Source organism: Sylvia atricapilla, chromosome 12 (assembly GCF_009819655.1).
Source record: "Sylvia atricapilla isolate bSylAtr1 chromosome 12, bSylAtr1.pri, whole genome shotgun sequence".
Lineage (NCBI taxonomy): Eukaryota > Metazoa > Chordata > Aves > Passeriformes > Sylviidae > Sylvia > Sylvia atricapilla.
In genome coordinates, this window is record NC_089151.1 from 5950852 (window position 1) to 5978068 (window position 27217).

The following is a 27217-nucleotide window of genomic DNA, read 5'->3' on the forward strand; positions in this document are numbered from 1 at the left end:
GGCATTTTTCACGTTGGTGAAATCTGCCCCAAATTTTGTTATGTGGAGGGTACTATTAAACTGCCACAGGCTGAGGTCGTGCAAGAGTGAGCACCAAGTGCACTCCTGCCTGTCCAGGTGCAGGGTGTGCACTGAGGGGCTGCACATTTTCTTTTTTAGAGACCTGACCTTCTAAACTGGTCTGATTGCTGCCAGTATTCATAGCAGGGAGAACAGAGATGGACCTGTAATTTCATTGTCCTGTCCCACACTTTGAAATTTCCCACATCCCTCCCCCAAAATCTCTCCAGAGCTGCTAGAAGCGAAGAGTTCAGTGGTTTAATTTTCTGTTGTCTTGCCAAGTTAGAATGGGATTAAATGCTTTCAAGGTCTCTGGACTATCACTTTACCCAAAACATCCATCCCAAGCATTCAAAGAGGCATAGAGGCTCTGCATAGCTATTTATTTTAAATGCCTGATTAAAATTTCATGAAAACAGGAAGTCAGGGGAAAAGAATAGATTGCAAGAACGAAGAAATCCAGGGCTTTGTCATTTTTAACTCAACAACACACACCATTGAAGAAAAAAAAAAAACCCCAACACCCAGCACATTCAGTTGTAACTGAGGAATATTTTCACAATTGTACTGAGGCCACAAATAGCACATTTTGTCATTGACACGGGAGTTTATGAACTAAGAATGAAACCAATTTTTTAATTTAACTTATTACACAATTTTGATACGGTTTGTAAATTGTCACCTTAAGGTAACCTAAAATTGCTGCACTTAAACCTTACAAACTTTAAGATTTTTTTGGATATTCCGTTGTTTTTTGCTATCTCAGAAGCAATAAATATTGCAATAGCACATCCTTACAAGAGCAGCAGCTCTTCTGTCCTGGTATCTTTCTGGTTTTCCATTCTTAAGCATATCTAATCGTCCAAATAAATGACGGGGGCAGGCACAAAAGACTGATTTTTCTGAATATTAGTCACATGCAAAAGACCTTCATGGTTTTTCTGGCTTCTAGAGCACATTTTTCCTGTACGTAGCTTGTGTGGTTTTATTTTTCCTATATGTCCTTGTTTTACAAGGAAATATCCTCTTTGCTGAAAACATATGAACAGAAGCAGCATTTAGCCAGGCTGCATTACAAAAGGATTTAGAGTCTGCCGAAGTCTTCTTGCCTTTTTCGGCTGTGGGAAGCAGGACCCCCATTAAGAGGCTGCAAATGCCCCTCAGCCATTTTCCAGTACCGCTGTCACCTTGACTACCCGTAGGTAGTCGTGGGGTACTTACAAACCATCAGTGTCCCAATCTGTTCTCCTGCACCAACCCCTTTCAAAAATAGATGGATGTTAAAATTCTGTATTAGCCTCTCACTGCAAAGGCAGCATATGTAGGGTTCTCAGCTAGGGCATCCGGTGGCTCTGGATATGGTATAATTATGATAGCTTAATGACAAAATAAGTTTTCACTTGCCAATGTTAAATTAATCCTGTCAGTACATACGTCACTGCAAGTGCATTGCTCAGTGTACCCTTACAATATGCATAATACCATGTCTCCTTGCTTCTGCTTCTCATCATGTGGTCCTCTTGGTGCAGATGCTGTTCAGCCACTTAAAGAGCTGTAACACTACCAGGGGAAAGAAGAAAAAAAAAAAAAAAAACTCCAGTATGTTATACTGGAACGAATATAATGAGCCTAAAACCTTGGAAGCCTTCCTTTGTTCATCATTCTTGCTGCAAACAGTCACAGCCTTGTGGATTTCTCTATTATTTCAGCTGTAAAAATCATATTGAAATTTGATGGGAATTATTTCTAGAGGTAGTTAATTGGCTGACTAGGTGTATATGTGAGGAGAGGTAGCAGGGAGCCCATAAATGACCTTTTCCCTTGTTAGATTGCTCCCTGGCCAGCTGGACGTTTGGTATCCTAAGGTGAAGAGTTTTTTAAATTATAGTTTCACGGCTTTGCCCCTTTACAAGACAACAATTTCTCTGTGTTAATTCACCATATCGAGAGGAGGAAAGAAAGTCAGCTGCTGCAGAATATCCCTTATGCTTTAAAAAAGCACGGCACTAATTGCTGGGAGACTTTTGCAAAACAAAATCCTGTGTGGCTCGGTCCACGCCTGCACTCTCCAGTCGTCCCCACTCCGTGCCAGCATGTCACAGGTGCACACCACAAGGGACAATGCAGCAAATGTAATTGGGAGGCAGGTGGCAATAGCTTGGACTCTGTAACACATTCATCCCAAGGTGCACTCGTACATCTGTTAGAAAGTGAAGTAATTTTTTTTTTTTTTTTCTGTAATTCAGTTGGTCTAACAGAGATTTGAACCACAGGAAAATATTTCCCACCTCCTAAACAGAACAGCAAGAAAGTTACTAAAAGTCCTCGGAGACCACAAGCAAAGTGGAGTGGAGGCTACTGATCTTAGGGAAAAAGCAAGGGGTTGTCAGTTTACATAGAAATGGGTCAAGTGTTTTTAAGACACTTGAGAGGCCTTTTTCCTCCTTTGCTATCACTGTGATATCAGCACAAACTTTTCCTTTCTAGATATGAGCCTTTTGTAATTGCATTAGTGCAGGGCAGCGTGCTCTGGTCACTCGCTTGTGCTCAACCTTCCCTGCATCTTTCCAAGAGCCGGAGCAGAGCCTCTCGATATGGGAACCTTTGTATTTCTGCTCTGAGTTTTAACAAAGGGTGTTTATTCCCTCTCTGAAACACAGAAAGGACCCCAAATGCTTGCACTCTTACAGGGAGCCTGAAAGCAAATCTTGCCGAGCTGAACTGCAGCAATCTCTGGGGTGGAGTATAACAGCTATAGTGCAGCATACAGAATCTTCTCTCTGTAGGAGAGGGAGGCTGGTGCCAATTCCAGGCAAAACTGTGGGGAATGGGATTCAAATGAGCACAGATGCGATGTTGCTTACGGACAAAACGAACAGCACAGTACTGCAAAAATGCACGTAGGTTTTAGTAGCCTTTGGTGGACAAAATACTGCTTTTCTATGAAGGATACCTAAACAAGGCAAACAACATAAAAATTATATCACACATTTTGAATGCCACATGCTTCCTAATCCCTAGGGGAGTATTTTCCCCATCTGTCTCAGTTCTTAACTCCACTACTCAACACCCCTTCTAATCCAGAGCCGGGTCCAGCAGTAATCCAGAGCTCTTTGGGGGATTTGCGTGTGAAGCTGCTGGGAGGGTCTCACTGCTCCTTTCCCGAGGTCTGCTCCAGCCTCTCCCGGCAGTTTGCAGACTTTGTCCTCCTGCTGCATCTCTGACTCTTGGCTGGTGGCAGGGCCAGGTTAACTGAAAATGTGAGGTTTCGATAACCTGCAGCAAGCGTTCTCCGTCTCCCAGGAGAGAGCTGAGCTGGAAAACAATTTGCAGGAGACAGGAGCAGAGATCTGGTGTCATTTTTGGTGCAGCTACTACGGTTTCTTGCTGTGAGCCCTTATCAGTGGAGTCCTTGTAGAGCTGCTCATCAGCAGAGATCCTGCGGGCGAGCGCTGCGTTATTGCTTCGTCCCATGTGGCTTTTTTTTTATCAGTGCTGTTCTGGCTTCTAAACCTTCTGGAGAAGCTGTAATTGGGTACTTTGGGGTGGCTTGGCTTTTTTTATAGCCTAAGTTAAGTTTTTAGACTGGGCTTTAGAAATAAAAATAAAAGAAAGCAGAAGAAAGCAAAATAAAAGCAAGAAAAGGAAAGTAAAAGGAAGTGAAAGGAACTAAAATGAAGGAAAGTGAAATAAAATAAAATGAAAAAGAAAAGTAAGCATCCATAGTTAGAAGAAAAAAAATTATATTCCAAATAAATAAATTCTACTTCTCTTGCTTGGAGTGATCTAGGACAGCTGATGGAGATTGACACTCTTAAGTTACATGAATGTTTTGAACGTGTAAAGAATCTTTTATAAATTCAGCTTGGTTTGCTGTGATACACTTTCCAAATTAGGATACTGCGGAGCAGATTGTGAAGTGGTGATTTACATGACTTGAGGATTTTGCTCCTTGTGATTAAACACAATAGCACTTCCTTTGGTTCCCTTTAGAATGCATTTTAAAAATGTGTTTAAATGTATGTAGAAATGTATTTAAAATGCAGGTTATTTCCACAAATATAAAAATATCAGGCAAAAAGTGCATTATTGAATGCTGTGTAAAGTACAGCTGAGCATGTCTAGAATTGCAGTATCCTAAAGGAGGAAATAAAATTACAACTAAGAAAAATATTCAAAGTACCGTGTCTTTTTTTTTCTGGCAGGAAAGTGAAAACATGGAGTTTCGTTGGCTCATTCTTCCTTTTGCAAATAATTTAGTGCTGAGCTTTTACCTCACTACATGATATACTGCAGTGAAATGCACAGAAATTTGGGATTAGATATGAGTTGTAACATCGAGTAAATTTTATGTTGAGAAATTTAGAGCGTGCCAAGCGGCCAGCTCCTCGGACAAAAGCCTAACATGAATAGGTTAGAGAATTATTAGCCTCTAATAATAGATGATATACTATATATCAAGTAATGACTACTTACTATCCTGCATTTATCTGTTACACGATGTCCTTTTTAATTACCTACCCTGCCGCCACAGGGGCCGGCAGCTGGTGCAAGAAACGCTGCAAAGCTCATGCTTCTTCCCTCGTAAAATGGAAATATCTTCCCAATCTGCGCCCTTGCAGTTGTTAAACATTGGTTTCCCAGGAAAAAAAAAAAAAGCATCCAAAGCACGGTTTTTTTTGGACAGTAGTTTTTAAGGGAGGTTGTGTTACTGACATTGTTTGTCAACGCAGTTCCGTCCAGTGGAGAGCAAAACTCTACCTGACTGTGGCTCTTCCCTTCAGATTTTAATTCCTTCTGCTGCTTGTCTAGGTGAGGAACGGATAAAAATAGATTGTTAGATGAGGCTGTTGCTTTTAATTATATTCATAATGAGCATTCACCATCCTTAATTCAATAGTGCAGTATAACGGGGGAGGGCAGGGTTGTTTAACCTCATTTCCTAAGGAAATGAGGCATATAGCATCCCACCACCCACCCACCTGGACCCAGGCCTCTCCTAACAACGTGTGAATGCTTTCTAAGTAAGCTTGAAAGGGGACAGACACCTCAAAGGTTACATTTCCTCATGGAAATCGGGGTGAGTGCAGGGAAAAGCTCCACACTGGTGTGCTAGGCAGGTAAGTTCAGTCATTATCCCTGCTGACAGCAGCCCATGGCCAGTGACATCCCCTGCCTGCTGGGAAACAGCAGGGCTGGAAGAGCTGGGCATCAGGATTACTGCTGGGGATGAACTTTGGGATGGGCAGCACCGGGCAAAACCAGAGGAAATCACTTTTGCTCACAATTTGGTTTGGGGTAGGAGCATAAATTCTGGGAACCTCATTTTACACTAATTCTCCCCAGGGTAATGTCAGTGCAGGCAGCCTCCTGGTTCTGGTGAAATCAGGGCAGAGTGAGGAGCTGGTTTGCTTTCTGGGAGCAGGACAAAGCTCAGTGGAAATTGGCCACTGTGCTTTTGGACCTGCAGTATAGCAGGGGACCTTTCCCATGCTGTGCCCCCAAAAGAGCAATTCTCCCCCCTGCTTCTCTCCCTCCATCTGCTCCCACACCGACTGCTCTTGGAGCTGGCAGCACATTAATAAAAAAATGTAAGTTTTATGGGACAAAGTAAATAAGGCAATTCATATATCATTCCTAAGACACACAGAAAGGAGGCAGAGAAAAATAACCAACCGATATTTTATATGAGGATATTTCCATGAGTCAGCTCATTTTCATGTTTCTGGGCTTCCAGCTGCAAGCTCTGCTGTGTTGGCTTATCTTCTACTCGAGGCCTGGCATGTGCCAGAAGTAGCTTATAATTGGCTGTGTTTCCCCTTTGTAAATGGTAATAATAGAGCCTTTATCAGCAGAGAATGGCTAAAAATTTGGATGTCTTTAATTTCATCACAACTCATAATTTTTTTCAGGTCTAATATTACACAAATAGATCTCAGAGTTCCTTGTCCAGGTTGCAGGGTTGACAACAGAGGGGTTGATTTTTTGTAGATGGGATATTGAACTGCCCTTCAAATGTTCCCTAAGCAGTGGCCATAGAGCTGAATTTATCCTTTAACCCTTGTGGCAGAGGTTTCATTAACCCCTTGGCTTAAGAAAAGTCCCAGTAGTTGTGGCTCAGCCTGGCTGGGAGAGGCTGATGCATTTCTTGTGGCAGCCTTGGTGCCTATTGCAGGGCAAAAATGCAAGGTATTTTCAGTGTATTTTAATTCACTTGAGGTTTTCAATGAACTCACCTCAGCCTTCTAAACTCCTCCTGAGATTGCTTCCTGTGGATTTCAAAATGACTAAATTTAACTGGGTGTGTGGGGGGGAAAGCAGCTCATTCAATATGATTTCTAAAGACAACTATGCAAGCTTTATAGAAAATTAATTTTAAATTTCTACATGACAGAAGAATTTGGTTGATCACAGGCATAAGAAGGATGTTGCGAGATTTATTTGGCCAGTCACAACTTGAATTTTGAATAAATTCTGTCAAGCTGTTAAAAAAAATATGGAAATGCATCACTTGACGCATTCAAATCACAAATATGTTTGAGGGGAACTGCAATCTGCTCAGAGATGTCCTGTGAATAAAAAAGATTTCACATGTGTTTAATATATTCCTTTTTGAGGAATTAATTGTCCACCAGCACTGACAAGCATGGGGGATGGAGGAGTGGAATGGGAGCGATTTGCAGTTCTTAGTGGGAATTAGTGGCATGACTATATTATAACAATCATAATTAAGCTTTGTACTTGAACAGTGCCTTTCCTTGGGGAATCTCAAGGCACTCTGTCAAATTTATGGGGAAATCCCAGGGAAATAAGCGATTTCCCTACAGATCTGCAAAAATTCAGTGGCAGGGCTGTGAGCAGACTCCAGGTCTCCAGTCTCCTGGACTCTGGCTCCAGCTGACAGCAGGAGCTGTCTGATTCCTCTGGCACAAACAGGGCAGGACTCAGGGGATCTGGGGGTGCAGGTGGGTGCTGGGGACACGGGGGTGCCTCCCTCACCTGGGGCTGTGCAGGGAGCAGTGGGCTGGGGGCAGAGGGAAGGTGACAGCAGGGACAGGCAGCTCACACCAGGCAGCTCTTTCAGCAGCAAGCTGAACCTAAATGAGCCAAAAAGAACACACTTGGATGTTGTTGTAACCTTGGGGAAGTCCTGACTCCTCCATGCCTCAGTTTACCCACCACTACAGTTAATATGGTTGCACTGTGGGACGAGTTGTGGTGGTGGATTTTACATGATAAAAAAAAAAAAAAAATCAGGGAATCTTACATAAGGATGTGGTGCTTTGAGCATAATTTGTTTTTCAGCAAGTTCTTCATCAAGGCTGAAGTCCTTACCAGAAAAATGTGCTCTACTTTATCTCAGAATTCAGAGTTTGTGCAAGAAATACATAGGGAAATTATTTATGCGTCATGAAGAAGACTGATGAGATGATCACAGGGGTCTGTTCTGTCTAAAATCCCCTAAGGTTAAAAATCTGTACCATTTAATGTTTCTAACATGCCTTGAGACCTTCAGAGGCAAGGTCCCTTTGGACTCAGTAGGATGAATTGGCATCCTCCAGCAAGGTGAGCTGAATTTTGTGCGTAAGACAAGGAACATGTTACGTTGTGGGTTTGTTTGCTCCCCTGGCTGGTTTCACCAGTTTGTGCAGCCCGGTGAAAAACCAAACAAATTCACCTGACTGCACAGACAGAGCAAAGCTGACAGTAAGTTTTTCATCTATGTGCCTGCAGAGGATGACAAAGTGTTCAAAAGACAACTGGACTTAACATTATTGAGAATGTTTAAAGTAAGCAGTAAAACCTTAAACATTGATTTGGTGTTTTACTGGAACAAATAGAGAGATTCAAAAATAGTGGGTAGATGCTGAAAAGCACAGCTCCAGTGAAAATCCTCATATTTGCTGTGAATAAATCCTCTCCCTCCTGGGAGCAGGCTGAGTGTGGAGGGGAGCAGAGTTATTGGCCTCTCTTGTTAGGCCCAGGCTGCTCATTTGGCTTGGTGATGGGCAAAAGGAAGTTTTGGGTCTGTGTGAAGGAGCCTGTCAAGGAACTATAGGCAGTGCTCCTCTGGATGGGAGCATGGGGTGTTTTAGAGGGAGCCGAGTTGTTGGTGCCGTGCAGAGAAATCTTTCCCCTCTGCCCTGGGCCCAGGGTCATGCAGTGGCCTGGCGAGGGGCACTGCTCTCCAGAGGCACTGCTGGCATCTCTGCAAGCCTCGGGTCAGAGGACCAAGGGTATCCCAGCAGAACTGGGACAGTTGGCAATCCTCGTTCTTGTGCAGACTGTGTGAAATGCACACCATTCCCCAGAGCTTACAGGCACAGTTACAAATGAAGCAAAGATGGCAGGAATGACATTCCCTTGCTAATTATAGTGTGGTCCCATCTGTATATTTGGTGTTATGTCACCAACTCCAGCCTCCTTTTTTTCTAGCAGGGAAATACTGCTGTAGGTGGAAGCTCAGCACAAAAGGCTCCAGACCTCTAGTAATGTTATAGTTGCTTGTTTAACGGGAGAGAAACTCTATTTTTAAGGGCTATCAGTTGGAAATCTGAGATCATGTTGGCTAAGGTGCTTTTTGGGTAATACAACAGTCTGTGTTTAAAAAGCACTTGGGTGTGGATAAACATAACAGAGTTCAGTGGCTGCACATTTCATTGAACCCCTGTGGCTCCATTGGCACCTTGTGCATGGCAGCAAAGCTGTGAGCTCATGTCATCCCTCCTGCATGGAGAAGGTGGGAGAGCAGCTATCTCCCTGGCCATCAGTGCTCTTCTTGGCTGCAGACTTTTTGGTCAGTAGATTGTCTGTGAAGAGTTTGGGCTGTAGGACCTGTGCATTACCTTTCAGGAATTCCCTCGGAGAGATATGAGGACAGAAACCACCCTACTGGATCACTCCATGGAGTGTTTCCTTTCAATCCTCTCGAGGATCTCACATGTCCTCCTAGGGACTGAGATACAATCCTGGAGTCCACACCCCTGTTTCTGTTGGTGGAGTTTCCTGGCTCCTTCTTGTAAAATGGTTGCAGTTTAGGACTTTGAATTTGCTCATGGAAGATGCCATTTGTCCCTCCAAAAGAGCCCATGGGGTGCTTCATTCTTGCACGTGGTACTTGTGAGCAGTATTGGTGAGGACTGAAATTTTTAATTAGGGTAGAGGTGGGAACCCCCAAATCTCATGTGATTAGAGAGTTCTCATAACTTTTACATTTCTTATACAGTCCAATTAGCATATTTCTTACTTTAATGTCTCTATTGCCCTGTTCAGTGTTGAAAATCCAAAAATAAGAGCACTTGCTAAAACTTGAAAGCCATGAAGTGAAAATAGACCAGAAAGAAATGTAAAAATGGGTGTTCCTAATTTAACTCACTGTTTGGGCTAGAAACAATTAATGAAACTTAGGCTAAACAAGGAAACATCATCAATAATTACAAGGAAATTAAATCTGAAAACCATCCATTTCACTGATTGTGGGAGAGGCAAAAGGAATTAAAAAAAGGCAAATACAGCTTTTAGCCATCCCAAAAGCAAGCTCGTATGGGGAGGTGGAGAAGCACTGTGCAAAGATGAATCTTTCAGGGCTTGCACCTGGACCTGTCCCATGAAGTTAAAGCCCCTCTCTGCCCCCTGGTTTACTGACACATCCCAAGGGTGTTTGGTGGAGCTCATGTGCAGGAAGGGAAGCAAATCCTCAAACAGCTTTATGGGTGAGGAGCTGCTGCATGAAGGCCACGGTGTCTCAGAAAGTCAAGGAGAATTTGTACCGGCAGAAATAGGCTCTTGGTTTCTTGTCATGCAGGAAGCCGTTGGTGGAGCCGGAATTTAGCAAGTTCACAACTTAACAAGTCCCAGCCTAGTGTCTGGACTACCAGAATAGATTTTTTTCTCAAATACCCCCAATCGCTCAATGCTTTTGTCAAATTTCTGTCTCTCTGTACCCAGTGTCAGCCTCAGCTTAACAATGAAGGTAGTCCCAGAAAACTTCTCACAAATAAGCAACCCATGCTCCCTGTTATGAAAGCAACCTCCTACTGTCTTGTATATTAATTCTGTTCTTGTGGAGCGCTGTAGAGGTTGAATTTTCTCTGCCTGGCATGGTAACTTTCATTGCATTCATTTTTTTTAGGAACTTCAAGTTTCTGGAAGGCTTAGAGTGAGCCATGACGGCTCCACCTCTTTCTTGGCCCTGTAACCCGTGAGCAGTTCAGCTGAGGCTAGGGGATTTGTGTATAATGATTTGGGAAAGTTGTGAGTATAAATAGTAAGGAATTTGAAATGTTTTTCCCCTCTGTAATTCAACACTCAATAGCTTCCCCTTCCACCCTGCACATAAGGTGCTGTACCAAAACCATGGAAAGAATTTGTGGAGCTTCAGATCAAGGAAGTTCATAAGCTTACAGGCTTTTTTCTTGCTTGCTCTTTTAAAAAATCTTATAATATCATCTCCTCTGGAGAATAGCATAGCCAGAGGACTTTACAAATTTTCACCAGATCCTCTCACCGGGAGCATTTGCCCCAGGGCAGAGGCAGGACAGCCCTCTGATCTCTTATGCACAGTGTGGTAAGGGCAGGAGCCTGGAATAAGTGTTCAGCCTCAGCTTTTTCCTTTCTTTTTTTCTCCTTTCTCTTTCTGGTAGCAGCTACTGCTGAGAGAATGTGTTCCACCTTCTCTAAGCTCCAACATTCCTTCCCCTTCCACATCTCACAGATATACAGGCCAAGGTGTGGGGCTGCAGCACACAGAGTAACCAAATCATTTAGGTTGAAAAAGACCTCTCATATTGAGGCCAAGCTCAAATGACCAGGGTCATCTTGGCCCCAGCTCTGTGATGAAATGTCCATCCTTGGTGCCCCAGGACTAGACATTCCTGAGCACAGAGATTGCCATTGCATGTGGCAGCAGTGCTTGGAGCTGGGGACACCCTGGCCCAGGTGTCTCTGTAATGACAGGTTTGCTTTTAAGTGCCCCGCAGGTTCTTTTCATATCCATGGGCATCTTTGGCTTAATTTCTCCTGTGCTTTAATCCCTGTGCATTAAATGCAATGTAAACCTCAAAACAGCCTCACTTATTTTAGCAGAAATTTCATCTCTGAGCACTATTGGTGCAACTTCTCTGCAGCCTCAGTGATTTCAGCCCAGAGTTGGGTCTCAGCTCTGCACTTCATCCCCAAAGCCTGATTGAAAACCCCTGGTACAGCTCTCCAATTGCCCTGACTCGGGCACAGATGACAGACAATCACAGCGTATATTCCTGTACATTCATTGCCAGGCATTTGATGTATGGTTTCGTTTTTGAATCTTGACTTCATTCTGCACCATCATATTTGAACATGACGATTTACAAATCAGGCCCCAGCATTATTGTTTAAAGAACCCTCAATGCTTTTGCTAAAAACCTGAGTAAGTATTTGTTATATTTAGAGGCAATTCTGCTTATTGTCTCTTCACACCATAAGCTTTTCACTGACCTAGATTTTTCTATTTCATTTTCCATTTGCTGTCCCACAGTACATTTGCATGGAAAGAAAGTCTTTTGTCTTTTAGTGCTCTCTTGCACTTGCTATTTCATCCACCATCCAAAATCACACTCACTGCCCTGTGATGGTATGGAAGAGCTTCACTGGAAGTGATTGTGTGGCTGAGGATCCTGCCTTTAAACTAGAAGTAAAAAGATATTGCAGCTTTTAAGCTTTGTAGACTCCTTGGGCTGAAGAGTGCTGGAGAACCAGCCTGCAGCAGAAGAACATGCAAAGAGGAATGGTTTGTGTGTTTTCCAGCAGTAGCAATTTACAGAAAGAAAAGTGGACGGAGTCAGAAACTGGCTTCCTTTCAGTCGGAGGGAATAGCTCTCTCCCTGGATATATATTACAACTATAGCTAAAGACACAAAACAACATCTTGATTTTAATTCTGGTTTCAGTTTTAGCATGTCATTAAAGAGATACCTGTATTGACAGGAAGAGTTGTAATGCTTTTGGGGAGTTGTTATTATCGTATTACACGATTATGGTGTTTATTGCGGTGGTGCCTTAGGGCTGAATTTACAAACTCTGAGGATGGATTACATGGGTATTAAGCTGCACACAGGCATTTTGCTGCATGTTCATGTTGAAATCCTGTGAACTGGACAATGTAAACAAATTAATATTATCAGGGAAAACCTGTTTTTTAAGTTAACTTTCCCTGCAGACTCTACTCGGCCAAAGGACACTTGCTCTTGCTCTCACATCTCCTGCATCTCAACCATGTTCAAAAATGTTTTTACTAGCACATGTTAACCAAAATCTCATCCTTTTCAGAAAAAAAAAAAAAAAAAAAAAAAAAAAAAAAGCAGACATGTTTTAAAATGCATTTGATCCAACCAGCTAGTATATTTTTAAACACGACAGTGTGATGTTTAACAGTGCGTTAGCATATGTCAATTAACTTGTTTCTGCAGAGCGCTGACAGAAGTGCCCCCGTCGCCGCCAGCCCTGAGGGGCCCCGGGGCTCAGTCGAGTCAGCAGAAGGGAGTCTGTGCCCACACCTCCAGCCCACTGAAACTCAGCACTGGCTCCTCTGGACAGTATTAGAGTGCTGGAAGAGGGCATGGTGGTTTTGAAGTCATTCCTCCGTCTGCTGGCTGGTCTGCTCTAACCCGCCATGGCGGGGGAGATGCACCAGGGCTCCTCTGTCAGCACCCCAAATGATGTCTCCTGTGAGCACACACGTGAGCTGAGATGCTCGCACTGCACACAACGCCCTTCCAGACAGAATAAATAGAGACTTTTTCTCACACTGTCAGGAGATCACACCCCTTCCCTGTGCCAGATATAGATGAGATGGAGGAGAAAAGATGCACGTGCACGTGCATGTAGCCCCTAAGTCTCCCCTGTGCCCAGAGCAGGTGGGGAGGATGCTGTGCATGTCTGGGGTGCTTTGTGTGCCAAGTCATGGCCATGGCTGTGTGGGCTACTCACCTCTCCACTGCTCTGGGCCACGGTGGCCAGTGCAGAGGGAACACTTTAATCCATTGTTGGAAACAGCAGAGACCTTTCTGTCCAGAGACTGGCATGTGCTGCTGGATAAAGCCCTGAGAATGTGTGAACTAACCAGTTGTATCCCAGCAAGACCTTCCTGTGCATCCCAGCCATGAAATCGTGCATGATGAGAAGTAAGTGGGGTGGGGAGCACACGGGTCAGGTCTCAGCAGCAAAGCAGGGATGCACACTGCTTTCCTACAGGGATGTGCAAGTGCCTGTCCATGCATGACAGCTGCAGAGACACCACTGGGTGTTTATTGGGCTTATCTGTTCCTGCCTCTGCCGAGGGTGTGGGAAGGGTAAATACATGGGCATTTATGGCAGAGGACGTGTCCAGAGTCTGTATCCCCATGCCCTGCTGCTGTGGGCTGCATGGTGTATCCGTGTCCCAGCCAGACTGGGAGCAACCCCCAGGCAGACAGACCTGCCTCTGCTGCTGTTTCTCATCCAGGGAACTTGGGCAACCTTCATTTCTCATTTCAAGATTAGCAAATGTATGAATGATTCCCATGTGTTCTGGGACAGTGTTAATGGGAACAGTAGAAATACCTAGAATAAGCAGTGTCCAAAAATAGGTCTCTTGTCCTGCCAATGTCTTGCACATGTTCTTAACTTTCCTGCCCTGGGAAGCAACTCCTGGCACCCTGCAGGGCAGGAGAGTTTTTCCATTCACTCCAGTGGGTGCGGGATTTCATTCTGCCTTACCGACCTGTGGATTTTAAAGGGACTCTCCATAAGGCACACTCGAGCTCTTTGCAGGGTCGAAGTGCTTTATATTTTTAGCACTGACACGATGGTCATGAGGGAAAAGCACGTTTTTGCCCCGCTGGAAGGGCATGGCCAGACATGCTGCTCTGCTGGGGCTGCTCGGGGTCAAGTTGTTACTGGCCCTGAACCATTTCTCCGGGTGCTGCACCTTCCTGCTGCGCAGCTTGGCTGCCATAATTGGAGCCGTGGAGCTGACCTGCACCAGCCGAAACATGTTGGAAGTGGGGTTTTATAAATAGACCGTGTGGACCAAGGGTGTCTGCTCCGGGGTGCTTATGGGGCTGGGGAGAGGAGCTTGGGGCAGGGGATGGAGCCTGACAGCTCCCAGTGAAGCAGCACAGCCCTCTTTGCAAAACAGGGAGCGTGGTGCTGGCAGAGCCTGCGGCAAGCCCTCGGCACAGGGAAGGATGGAGAGGCCACGACCCGGGGTGTGGGTGCTCAGCTATTTTCTCCCTATGAGACTGGCTCCCAGGCCTTTGCTCATGCAAACCCTGACAGATCCCATCTAAATGAGTAGTTGGAAATTATGTGCTCCCTCCCTGGTTTGGGCTGGAGCTGAATTTTGCTACCAGTCTCAGGGAGTAGCTTTTGCGACTGAAAGCAATTAAAAGAACCAGGACTCGGCACTGTGGGACCTTGCCCAGTGCTGGTAGTCAGGGTGATTGACATTAAATCCTTTGATTTCTCCAGAGACATCATAATATTTTAAACTTATTATTAATTACAAGTATATTCATCTCCGAATAGTATTAACAGTATTTCAAAATATAATTTTATCCTATCTGACCTGCTGGGGGAAAAAAAAAAAAAAAGCAGTTTTGGATGAACTGAACAACTTTATAGACACTGTGCTTTATAACCAGATAGATTTTCCCTAGTTAGTTCCATTTCTATCTAATATTGGCAGAAGATTAAAGATACTGAATCAATGTCTGTAAAAGCTTACATTAAAAATTTGCAGTAAATGAGAAGAGGAAATTTTCATTAGAAACATAAATTGTAACAACTGGAATGCCTGCACTTATTTTTAGTATTCTACTGACAGTCACACTAGAAAGCCTTTTTTTTTCCAAATGTTTTCTTTTCTCAGATTAAAAAAAAGAAGAAAATGACCTCTAATATTTTGAAATATAGAACTAATTACAGTACAGAGTGATCCTGATCCCACTGAAGTCAACTGCGGCATTCTTTATGACATTGCAGGATAGTGCCTCTATTAAGAAATAGTAAGGAAATGAGATACTTTAAAAAGAAGGATTTAAAATGAACTGGCTCTGTTGGCCTCTTTTGTAAAAATACCTTAGAGCCACTTTTATCAAGTCAAAAGGTTCGTTGAAAAGAGAGAAATTAAAAGATGCTGCTCGTGGAGCCTGGCAAAACATGAAGCTCGCAACAAATATCTCTCCAATCCAATTATAACATTCAAATCAAGGAGGAAAAAAATTATGAAATATAATGAAAGCTTTCTTTCTACTGAAAAAGTCTACTAGGAGGTGTCCAGACCTAAGGGAATTACCAAGTCAGCATTATAGTGGGGAAAAAATGTATTGTAAATGAGAGTGAAATAATCAAATTTTTCTGGTGGAAATAAGTGCAGTTGTTTGATGTAATTTTGACACACAGCATAATTTCAGCATCAACAGTGAAGTTTAAAAAATCAGTGTGTCTTCGTGAGATTTCTGTACCGAAAAGCCATTCAATGGGAAAATCTAAATCAGACTTTGGTTTGCACATTGGCCCCTCTACGAGAGAAAGCCCTGAATTATTTTAGTTGCAAATAGAAAAATAGAGATGACCCCTTTTCATTAATTACTAGGCATCTTTTCCACTTGAAAATCCAGCATGTCTGTGGCATATAAATCACAAGAGATGTGATGTGTGACTGTTTTTGTGCTCACAAAAATCAAACTTTGGTTTATGTACCAGCTCAGCTGTTTAAAAGTGCAGTTTTCCACAGTGAGCTACACTGGACTCATGTCACCGTGTTTCTTGCAGATGTAATTTTTCAGTATCATGGGGATATATTCCAAACAATTAAAACAATTAAAGCAGGGCATGTCTTCAGTATTTTACTCAATCTTGTAGTCTGTATGAAATATACTTGTAATTTTGTGTTCATTTCCAAATGGAGACAGATTCACACACCCTCACAGCCAAACTCAGGACGAGAACCAACAATTAAATGAAGCCTGAGATCCAGTCCAAAGCAGGCATATACTCAATTTAATTTTTAAATAGCTTAATTAATAGTTGCAGTTAAAGCAAAGAAGTGAAAATGGGTCAAACTATGTAAACATTGGTTAGAAAAACACACTGTCCAGCCAAAGCATTGTAGAAGTGCTTTTAAGAAGAATAGTCTTTAAATTTAATTTAAACATGGTTTTCCAACTTAGGTAAAAGCCCAGTTCAGACAAGGCCCGAGCCACTTTTTGTGCCACAAAGAATTACCAAGGCATGCTGAGAGTTTATTTAGTCTTTGCTTGTTCTGGGGCCATGTTTCAGGGTGCAGTCATCCTTTTCTCCTTGCTGTCAGCACGTTGTTACCTCTCGGCAGCTCGGAGCCCGCCGCGGGGAAACCGCGCCGAGCCACCGCCGGCACCTGAGCGAGGGCTGGGAAACATCCTCCACAAATATTTACTGGGGTTTTGAAACGGGCTGGGAGACACTGCTATTGCACACCGAGTGTTTGCCTTCTGCAAACATCCATGTTCAAGTTCTTATCGACACGGCTCTGGTGGGTGCTGGGGTCCCTTACGTAAGTGTCAAGGCCAGGAGGGTGATTTTGCCCTGGAGTAGACAGGGAGTAGAAGCAGCACCGTGTGTCTTATCTGGCCAGGCATTGCTCAGCAGCCCTCACTTCATGGGAGCATTCACTTGTTAACTTCTTGGGAGTTCCTGGCTTCCAGAGGGGCAAAATCCTAAAGTGTAAGCAATTTTTCCCAATCCAGGGAACTACCATATCCAGAGAAAACTAAATTCTTTACCAACATCTCCCCCCTTTTTTGCAATTTTTTTTTTTCTGTGATACTTAAATTTCAGTTTAAATGACCCAAGGGTGTCATTTCAAAGAGGTAAGAATGTTGATTTTAGAAATCCTTTTTTAATTATACCGTAGCACTTACCTGAGTCTTATATATTTGTAGCTTGAAGTTTCTGCTACAGTGAGTTCTTTGCAGATTTGCTGATTTGCAGTTAGCTCTCAGGATCCTAACTATTTGATTAGAATAACTAAAAGGTTTCTGGTTTTTTGAGGAGTTCTAGGATTTTTCTATTTTTTTTAACTTTGATTTGATTAAGTTAATAAAAAGAAAAAAGAAGAATAGTAAAAAATTCAGATGATAAGTACCAAGACAGGCTCAGGTGGGTTGATTTAGGAAGATGTCACTGCCATCCCCTTCGTGAGCACTTCTTCCTGGAATGATAAACTTCGGGAGTTTGAGCCTAAACTTTGGCTAAGTTTTCTCATGTGAGAATTTCCCCCCAATTCTTACATTTCACCTTGATTTGTGCAGAGCAGGTCATGCAGCAGGAGCTGCCGATGTCTAAAAGTGTCACTGCTCTTTGCCAGCCATCCCCTTTGGAGTGTGAAGTCAGGTTTGGGGGAGGAAATCTGTGGTTGGTGGCTTTTTGTGGAGTACGTGGCTGGAGGATGAGACTGTTTTGGCCTTCCTGATCTGAACCCTTCTGTTTCAATTGTAAAGGACGACACAATCTGTGCAGGCAACAAAATCCAGCTGGTTCTTCTCTCCACCTGCAGAACATCTGCAGAAGGAGTGGAACAAATCAAAGATCCTTATAATGAAGGACAGTTTTTACTGTTCACATTCAAAAGCAAAACCACAACAGGAGACAATTTCCCTTTCATGAGAATGAAGCAAACAAACATTTTAGGCTGGAGAACAGGCTGGATGAGCTGACCTACTCCAGCTTGTCTGAAAATTTAAACGTGTCAAAGGTTCTCTGCCAGGCAAAGGGAAGATGTAGGAGAGGTTTTTATAAATGGCAGTTGGGCAATTAATGTTAACCATCAATATCAGAATGGCTTAGATTACATGATTAACTAGTAAGAGTTTTGAGCTGGCTGGTAATTTTAGATTAAATAGTCAGGCAGCCAGTGACTTGAATATTGATGAATATCCTGTGTTTTATTAATATGCATTCTCTATAAATTAGAGGCTTAGTACACAAAGAAGAATCCTAATGCTCTTGCTATTTTTCATTGCCACAGGTAGAGCTGAATAATTCATAACAATTAATTTATTTCACTGATTTAGCCTTTTGGGGCGGGGGGAGGTAGGGAGGAAGTTGAGCACAAGTAGTCTGCAGGTAATTTTTTCCATGTTTATTTATGATAAATAACTCACCAAACACATTTGAAGACTAATTCTTAGTTGTGGGGATTTTTTTGTATTTTAAATTGGAGAAGTTGGAAGGAATATGGGTATAAGTGCAAGCAACCTGCCAGTCAGTACAGGAACCCAAATGAATTTTAAATTGTAAAAAAAGCCCAACTAATTGCAAATACAACACATACAGGGTCAGGCTCATGTTGATTTGTATTGATTGATGCAATGCTGGTTACATTGCATATTTCTGCTCCTCATTTCATTGATTCTAATTCTTCAGAATCAAGATTTTCTTACAAATATTTCTGTGGGCAGAATTCATTGTCTGTATTTAGTCCCTAATTCATAGGTGAAATGCTTCCCTGCTTGCAGCCAAGGAAAGTTTTACCCTGCATTCTGAAATATCCAGGATTCTGCCTGCTGATGACACCATTCCTGAAAATCCTTATTTGGTACACACTGAACAATAACGTGTCCAACAGGAATGACATTTTTTATTTGTGCAAAGTTTCAGAACATCCATGTGCAGATTTTTAAATTTATTTTTTTCAGGCAGTGGGAGATGGTGCCTTAAATACGAGACAAAATGTTGCGGCACAAAGATCATTTGCCAACCCTGCAGCTCAGGGAGGCTGCAGCCCTGTCTCGGTGTCACACTCATATCCTGAGCAGGTAATATCCAGAAACACACGAGGAGGAGGAGGCTGGATGATTACTGCCTCTCCCTTTCTCTGGTTCTTACAGCACACTCACAGCAGTGAGACTTGCATAGCACGCAATAAATCATTGCCTCATTATGCTCCTTCTGGAGGTTTGTTTAGGGCACCTACTCTAGTACTGGCTACAGAAGATTATTTGTTCCTCCCAGAAATTCCTCTCAGATATAGACCTCTGGTTTGATTTGCACACAAGGGAAAATAATCTTCTGCATCTTATTTTTGAAATAATTTCTCAGTGTGCAGAACAATTTACATTACAGAGCTGCCTAAGAAAGTCATTTCAGCAATGTCTGGAGGGGATTTTAATTTGTTGGTGGCTGATTTTGTTGAGAACAGGCAAAGGTTAAAGAAGGTTTTTGTGCTTTTGTGGTTTTGTGACTTGTCAATATGAAGTATTAATAAATGAAACAGAGGGTCTTCCTCCCCTCTTTTCTTCCTTCATCCCTTCTTGCCTGCCTTCCTTTTTACTTTCCTTCTTCTCTTCTTTCTTTCTTGTGTACGTAAAAGCTGTTTATCCCTTACTTAGCCAGGTTTTGTTGAATTATTGTAAAAGAAGCCTAAGTACCTCATTAAAAAGCATTGTAATGTCTTCATTCACCCTTCCTGTATGTCTTTAGCCAGCCCTAGTTCACAGCTGGTGCAGAAGGGCACCGGTCTGATTGATAGAACAGGGATTTTGACACTTGGTTTTGACTTAAGGAGACAAATTGTCCTAATAAAAGGTGTGCATTAGTTGGCCTAATTTACTAATGAGGAGCAGTTTTGCTGATTTTGATAAAACAGTATTTATTTAGCCTTGCACCAAGTAACTGCTGGAATAACCTAGATTGTACCTGCAATGGATTTGAGCCTTTGGAGAGCAGGTGGGTACACTGCAACACGGCTGGGTTTTGCTGCAGTGTGACAATGTGATCTAGGATCTGATCCAGGCCCCTTGGAAATCAATGGAAATTCTACCCTTGACTTTACTGGGCTTTGGATCCTGCTCCAATTGTGCCAGGATGGAAATGAAATTGCTCCAGCCTGGGGGAAGAATTTTCTGATTTAAGACATTCAGTGTTTTGTATTGATGGGTGTATTTGTGTAAGGGGTCCTGACTTCAAGTTTGGGTGTTTTTGACATGTGCCTTGCCATGATCCCCCCTTCTAGTCACAGTTCCCTGAAATGCAATAGACTTCTCTTCTGTGACCACTCACAGACATCCCAGATGAACAATGACATTTCATAGATGACTGTAATGTGAAACTCAAAATCATTCTAAGCTTGCCCAAAATGTGACCTGCCTTCACACAAAAGCTCCCTAAGCTGTCTGAACCTCACAGCATAGCTGGATGTGTTCGCAGCCATAAAGAAACACAAAACTAAGTCACTTGGGTGTATTTTGGGGTTTCACTACACATCCTCCTGCGCCATTGTATCTCAGAGCCCAGGGTACAATTCTCCTTTGATCTTAAACTCTTACAAAGAGCCTTGGAATAGAAGATGTGCTGAGGTAAGGGCCAGAAAAGACTTTTCCCAACACCCACTGCAACCTGAGTCCCCCACAAACAATCAGGACTCAGCAAGAATTGTACCCAACCTTTTTTGATGGAAGTGCAATGGTGACCTTCTAGATTGATTAGAGATGTGACATTGATTGACTTTGAAGGGAGCCACATCCACCCTTCTTCTGCCAAAAAGGCAGTGGCTGCAATGTGAAGCCTCAAGAGTGGGGCATTGCTCTTCCAAGTACATGGAAGACATCCAAGGGTAACGGGATAATGCAGATAATGGGATAGGGTTTCTCCCCTCCTCTCCCTCAAATACCATATAGCTAGATTTTGGCTAACCAGCCTCATGCCTTAGAAGAATTTTCTCTGATAGCTACTTAAAAGATGAAATAGCTGAGGAAATGGACTTTTTAGGTTATTTAGGATGTTTGGTGGTTGAGAATGTCAGAAAGGACTGGTGATGTTGACTCTGCAAGAATCTTTAATGCTGGTTGGGAGTATGATGCTGTGAGGACCAGTGTCAGTGGAAGGGATGGTGTGGTGGGGGGAAAGCTTTATTCCTCTGGTCAACTGATCCCTGAGGATTGTTCACACTGTCACTTCGGGGTGTCAGGTTTGAGAGGTACTAAAATGACCCTATTTGCCAAAGATCCAGAGTATCTTAACAATATCTGCTCTCTTTAAGGCACCATTAGTTGGCACTGAGGAATACTGGCCTCCAAAACTACCACTTTTGAAAATCTAGGCCACTGAACCTGATATGAACTATCAGAAAGCAGAGACAAGGGAGCATTTATGTTGGAGAATGTATAGTGGCTTGAAAACCACAAATCAAAATAATTCTCCCTTTTATGTGTAAATCTCCTTCTCTTTGATACACAAATTGAAAAGCTGTCTGGTTTCCTTGTAGTTTCCGTAAGCAAGCAGTGTGTGACTGCACCCTCTAGAATGCTACTGAAGTGTTATTTAAAGTGCAGACCTGCTAAGGTCAAGCAAGCTCATCTGTAGGCTAAAACTGAGCCCACCAAACCTTACACCTAAAACCAGCAGGCAAGGGGGTCTCAGGTTCCACAGCTCCCTCGTGACAAGGGCACAGCGTGACAAAAAGTAAAGCACCAAAAGATCAAAGCACTTTTTCAGGCACAACAATAAAATCAGAGACAGAAAAACACCAGGTCCTGGTGCAGGTGTCTGCTTTTCCAAAGCAGCCTTTGTCAGGTTTGACACAGCCAGCCCATGGCTGGGGGATGCAGGCAGGAGCTGCACACTAGCAGTAAATTAACATCAGCAAATGAACACCCTGTGTGGTGCATTTCTGAGCTGGGAGAAAGGCTGGAGAGCCACTGCACGAAGCCCATGTGGAAGGGATTATTGGGGCACACTGCTATTACCATGAGTTTATTGGAAACTTTTCAATGCAAGCATGGAAAGGCAGTGTGATGTGTTTTGCTCATATTCCAGAGTTGTTTTCCCTGGTTGAGCACCTCACTGCAGGTCCCGTGGAAGTCAATAGCTGTCTTGCCTTTCAGAAGGATTGTGCCCTTAAATAGCTTCTTTAGGAAGTGTACTTTGCTTGGTGATAACACAAAGCAGAGGGTGGATGATTAACACCAATTAGGATTATTTACAAGAGCCTAGAAAACAATAGGTCCATAAATCATTGTCTTATCAATTGTAGTTCCTCCTGAGTAATTCAGTCCTCATTGGGCACACTGTGTGTTTCACTATTTGTTAAGTACAGATCACACTGATCTTAGCTGAAGTGTGTGCAAATGTTGAACGTACAATATGACCTAAAATAGCAGCATGTTACAAAAAAGTTCTGATAGTTTTCAACATTTTTATGTTTTAAATCCCCAGCAGTTTTTCCCCAGGTATATTGAGTGAATTTAAAGCAACTGACAGTAGTCTTGCTTCTCTTGGGTTATACTTCAGCTCTGTCTACACTTGTGTCTCCATTTGGGGTGGTTTTGCAGTAATCCCCTGGTTGTGTCCATTTGTTGGGTACTGGTCCAGCTGCACAACAACTCCAATGTGCACACATTCCTTCCAGAGGAGAGCCAGTGGAGAGTTCTCTCCAAAAGCAAGCCAGGGCTTGGTGGGACACACCGCTCTGATCCAAGGGGCAGCCACACCACCACAGAGTCCTTCAGGGTGTCTGTCACCCTGCTTTGCAAGAGAAGGGATGTCAAACTTCTCAGAGCTCCCATACCAACCTGGAGGGGAACTTGTACTTTAGAGAGGGTCATCTGCTTTATGTGACACCCTTTTTGCTGGTGACTGACAACTCTTGAAGCACTATTCCTTTCTTCCACCAAGATTTCTCCTGGCTCATTATTCTTTTTGTTTAGTAACTGCCCGGTCTTCTGTAGCTATTCCTCCTTGCTGCTGATCTTTTTTCCTTCTACTTTTATCACTTTTTGTGATCCCTTTTCCAATTTCCAACCTTAGTCTCCCAGAAGACCCGGAGTGGTGACGCCTGGATGCAGAGGAGATCACACTGCTTATAAATCTGCACATGAGGAGGCCAAAAGTTTCTGCAGCAGCAGGAGGTAAGGCAGGACTGCTGGTGGGTGTAAGGAGCAGAGAGCAAAGCCACGTGAGCTGGAGAAGAAGGCAGCAGCACCCCTGAGGATGGCTTTGGGGCAGTGCCACGGTCCCGTACAGAAAACTTGAAGAGACCCTGAAAACTTCAGGTGGGAACACCCCAGCCAAACCAGCTGTTTGTGTGGTTTGGTCCGTGGACCTTTGGGGTCTGCACACCAGAGACTGAAAGCTCTTGACTTACCCTAAATTTCTTCTTTGTGGACTTCTGATGTGATAGGAATGGCACTAAAAATCCAATATATCTTCTTCGCCGTAATGTTTCCAACCTGCTAACTTTCCCAGGACTACTTTCTGCTCACATTACTGGAACTTAATTACATGAGGTTTAATTTCAGTTACTTGGCCAGCTTTAAAAACATATATTCAAATTTGAACCACAAGGACAGAATTTTGGGAGCCTCTTTGTCCTCTCACTTTGTGTTAATTTAAATGAGGAAACTGTGCCTGTGAATCTCTGCTTTACTTCACCTGTTCCAAGAGAGTCTCAGTTCTGAAGAGACTTCCCTGACTCCCAGCAGTTTAAGGGAGAGCACAAACAACCCCCTATGTTACAGTTTATGTTTTTGAAACTGTGCAAACAGTAGATATTTGTCTCCTGTTTATGCATTTTCCTGTAAATAAAATGTATTGAGACCAGAGATGGAGTTATACTGACTTTACACCAGATAATGTATTGACATTTTACAAGAAGTGTTGTATTATCCATACATTTCAAAAGTAGATCTTACAATGTTTAATTTTAACAAGAAAAAGAAGTGGAAGGAATCAAGGGAGGGACATGGAGGGAGAATGCAAAAGGTCATGGATGGGAAGTGGTGGAGTTCGAGGAGAACAGCACCTATCAAGGCATTATCTGACAATTCCTATGATTAGGACTTATCTTTCTGGCTTTATTATTTCATTATAACCTGCTGTTTACCTGATAAGTAATAAATGGCCTCCAAATTTTATTGCATATGCTCACTTTCTTTAGATTTTTAAGCATCAGTTTGTTCCCCTCTTAAGATCTTATTTCTGTGAAGCAATGAAGATTTTATGTTTTTGCTGGGGTTGACTTATTCCTCTGGTATTTCAGTGTTATTTAGCTAGCAAGCCCCACAGCAATTCCTTGGATAACACTTCCAGCTACCACACTGGGATGGATGATCAAGGATACATTGCAGCTGATGTACGAACACTGATGTGTATCTGGGGTTGGGCACCCACCTCCAATTCAGCAGATACAAAACTCTCTAAAAAGCCAACAAAAGAGGGCTTTTTTTAAACACTCCAACCTACTAGTGGATTATCTTTAATGGATTGGCAGCATGCCTCTCCTTTCCTCTGCAGGAATGCTGGCCTGGCTCTGCAGCCCTGGGTTTGGGTTTTTGGTGGTTTTGTTGGGTTTTTTTTTTTTTTTTTCTCTTGTGTTACAGCATGCAGAAAAAATAAAGTGTAAGACTGATTTGTAATAGTTCACGACTTTTATTTTTTCTCCTCTGCAGCCTGGGATTAATTTATTTACCTGCCAGGAGGCAAATGTAGTGACCAGCACTCCTGCTTGGGGAGTGACCCTGCTTTGCCAGCGTGGCCCTGCAGGAGAGGGCTCCTTGCATGGGCTGGCTGTTGTTTGTGGGAGCTCACGGACACACCTTCAAAGGTTGAGGGTTCAGCTTCTTCTGCGTGAGAGAGGAGAGGAAATGACCTTCACCCAGCTGAGCAGGGAACAACAGGAAACCCTCACGGTCCTGCCATTTCCCACCCCCAGGATCCGGAGCTCAGGGACCTCCTTGACGAACTGTCAGTGCTTTTGTCAGGGTTTAGCTGCTGCAAATATATTACCAAAGTATGTTGATGATTCATGGGGAAGTGGTGTACGCTGATTTAAGTGATGGACTAGCCATTCTGTAATGGATTTGAGAATTCCCAATCAGATTGTACTTAGTTTTATCAAGCAGGAAGCTGGCAGGCTGTGTTTTAATCAACTGATAGCATCTCTTGGCAATTGGCATCCAGCTAGTGGACAGAGTACTTCTCAAAGACCAGCTCGCTAAGTTACAAACAGTCACAGCCACTCAGACCTCTCAGCTTTACCTCCAATTTTTTTCTGTTCAGCCTGCTTCTTTCCCAAATGAAACTTTTGGCTGGAAGTGCAGGAAGATGCAGCGTATCTGCTTGTCTTTCACTGACATTTTAGGGGGAATGGATGAGGCAGAATGCATTTGCTTCATCCCCCAGAAAGCTATGCTGAAAGAAGCTCCTAGATGTAGCAAAAAAATCCCAGAATAAGACAAATTCTAAGATTTGGTTCTGGCACAAGTTTTTTGGAGTGCTCACATTGCATAAGTGTAGTAAATCTACAGTGTGGAGCCACACCAGGTAAGATGTGCCCTTTTCCCCTTTGATCAGGCCATGACTCATTTTTCCATGACTCATTATCTGTTTTGTCACCAAAGACAGACCCGGTGTTCTGACCTGTACCAGCAGATATCAATAATGGTTCCCCACCCTGATAAAACTCATCACTCTATTTGTTACTTCTGGGAGAGACCAGCCCCTGCAGAGCATCTTCACTGCACAAACCCTCAGGTGTCACAGCTGCCTTACAGCAATTCCCTGCTCAGGATTTATGTTTTGTCACAATTATTGAGCTGTGGAGCCATCCACACACGTGGAGCTCTGCTCAAGCACAGCCTCAAACCTGAGGAGCTGGTTTGTTGTGCCTGGCTCCTGTGGAGTAGTTACTGTACTTAGCAACCCACCTCCAATATAAATATATCTGCTACTCTGAAGAGCAGGCTTTGAAAAGCACCAGAAGGGATCACTCCCCCATAAAGAATTTTTTTTCCAACATTGCAGAGCTGTTGGGACTTTCAGAGAGAAATTCTTCTCCCAGTTAAGCATCCCAGCCAGAGGGACAAGGATTTCACCACAAAGCTCTGGTGCAACCTTCTGCAATGAGCCATGAACCCCCATTTAAAGCTGTCTGAGCTGCTCTTGAGCCAGGCAGGCATGGAGGGAGGTGGAGAGCAGCCATCCATGCGGCTGGGATTTGGGAGCCATCTGTGATGTCTTTGCACAGGGGTCCCACAGCACCGTGTGGAAAAACAGCACCCTGCTCTGAGAGCTGAGCGCTAAAAACCATGTGGGTTTGAAACTGCTCAAACACTTGGAGCCCTCAGAAGAGGCTGATGATTGAAAGGCTGTAAAACAATCATGATCCCAAAAAGTAATAAAAAACTGAAAGTGAGGTGTAAGGAACAGAGAGGAGTGATTCATCGGGAAATTGTACTCCTGGAATTGTGTGACAAGTGATTGGGTGAGGGAGGAGCTGCGTGTGAGCATTTAAGGGCCAGATCCAGGCTTGTCCAGAGGAGTTGAAGATCCAATGAAGATTAAAAATGGATCCTGCAGCTGGAAGGAAAATTTTAACTTCCATCTTAGATATTTTGTGTTGACCATTACATGAAAATCAGAGAAATCAGACCCCTGTTTTCAGTGTCATGTCCCAGCAGTCTTTCAGCAGACAATTGCCCCCACTTCAAGAAATGGAGTTTTCAATGCCAGAACCACCAAAAGGAAATGTGAAAAGAAAGCTGAAAAAAGTCTTCTCTCTCTGGGGTGGAAGTATACAATTTCCACAGGGTCATTTTCTGTGTAAACATTCCTATTCATATGTTTTACAGATTAAAACAAAAATGTATCTTCCAAACATATTCAATCAGTCAATTTTAAAACAAGTTAATTAATGTATCTAAGCTTTATCACAGAGCATAAGTAAGTGGAAAAAATCCCCCAGCCAAATGTAAAGTCCAAGCTTGATTTTCTCACTCTTTGAGTTCATTTATTACAATGTTTGCTCACTTTTATAAAAGCCATGCTCATGTAATAATCTAATTTCTGAGAGCATCTCCAGGGACAGGAGATCACATTACAATATCTGACATTATGTGTCATTCAGGCAGTATCTCCCAAATCATAAAACCCATGGAAGAGGAATGACACTTGAATAGCAGATTCCTCCTCCTTTTCTTTTTTCCTTTTCTGAGCATTTTTTTCCAGCCCAATGCTTTCTTCCTTATACTCTCTGACCTCCTGCACCCACTCTGCTCATCTCCATTCTGCAGAGAAACAGTCTGTGGTGCACATCTCTCCTTGCTCTACCTGAGCACCTTATCCTGTTTCACGCTGTCTCACATATAGTTTGAGATTTTCCCTT

The 27217-nt window shown here is 43.1% G+C and overlaps 1 protein-coding gene across 2 annotated transcripts in view; it reads left to right on the plus strand.

The window, feature by feature from the left end:
* Nucleotides 1-27217, plus strand: part of MAF (MAF bZIP transcription factor) — a 187062-nt gene that overhangs the window by 39409 nt on the left and 120436 nt on the right. Inside the window, exon 3 of one of the 2 annotated variants that reach the window (XM_066327564.1) lies at nt 22864-24463. The exons of the other annotated variant lie outside the window; for it this stretch is intronic. The gene's annotated coding sequence lies outside the window, so the exon portion shown is untranslated. Of the gene's footprint in view, nt 1-22863; nt 24464-27217 lie in introns of those variants that run through there. 2 annotated transcript variants of the gene reach the window in all.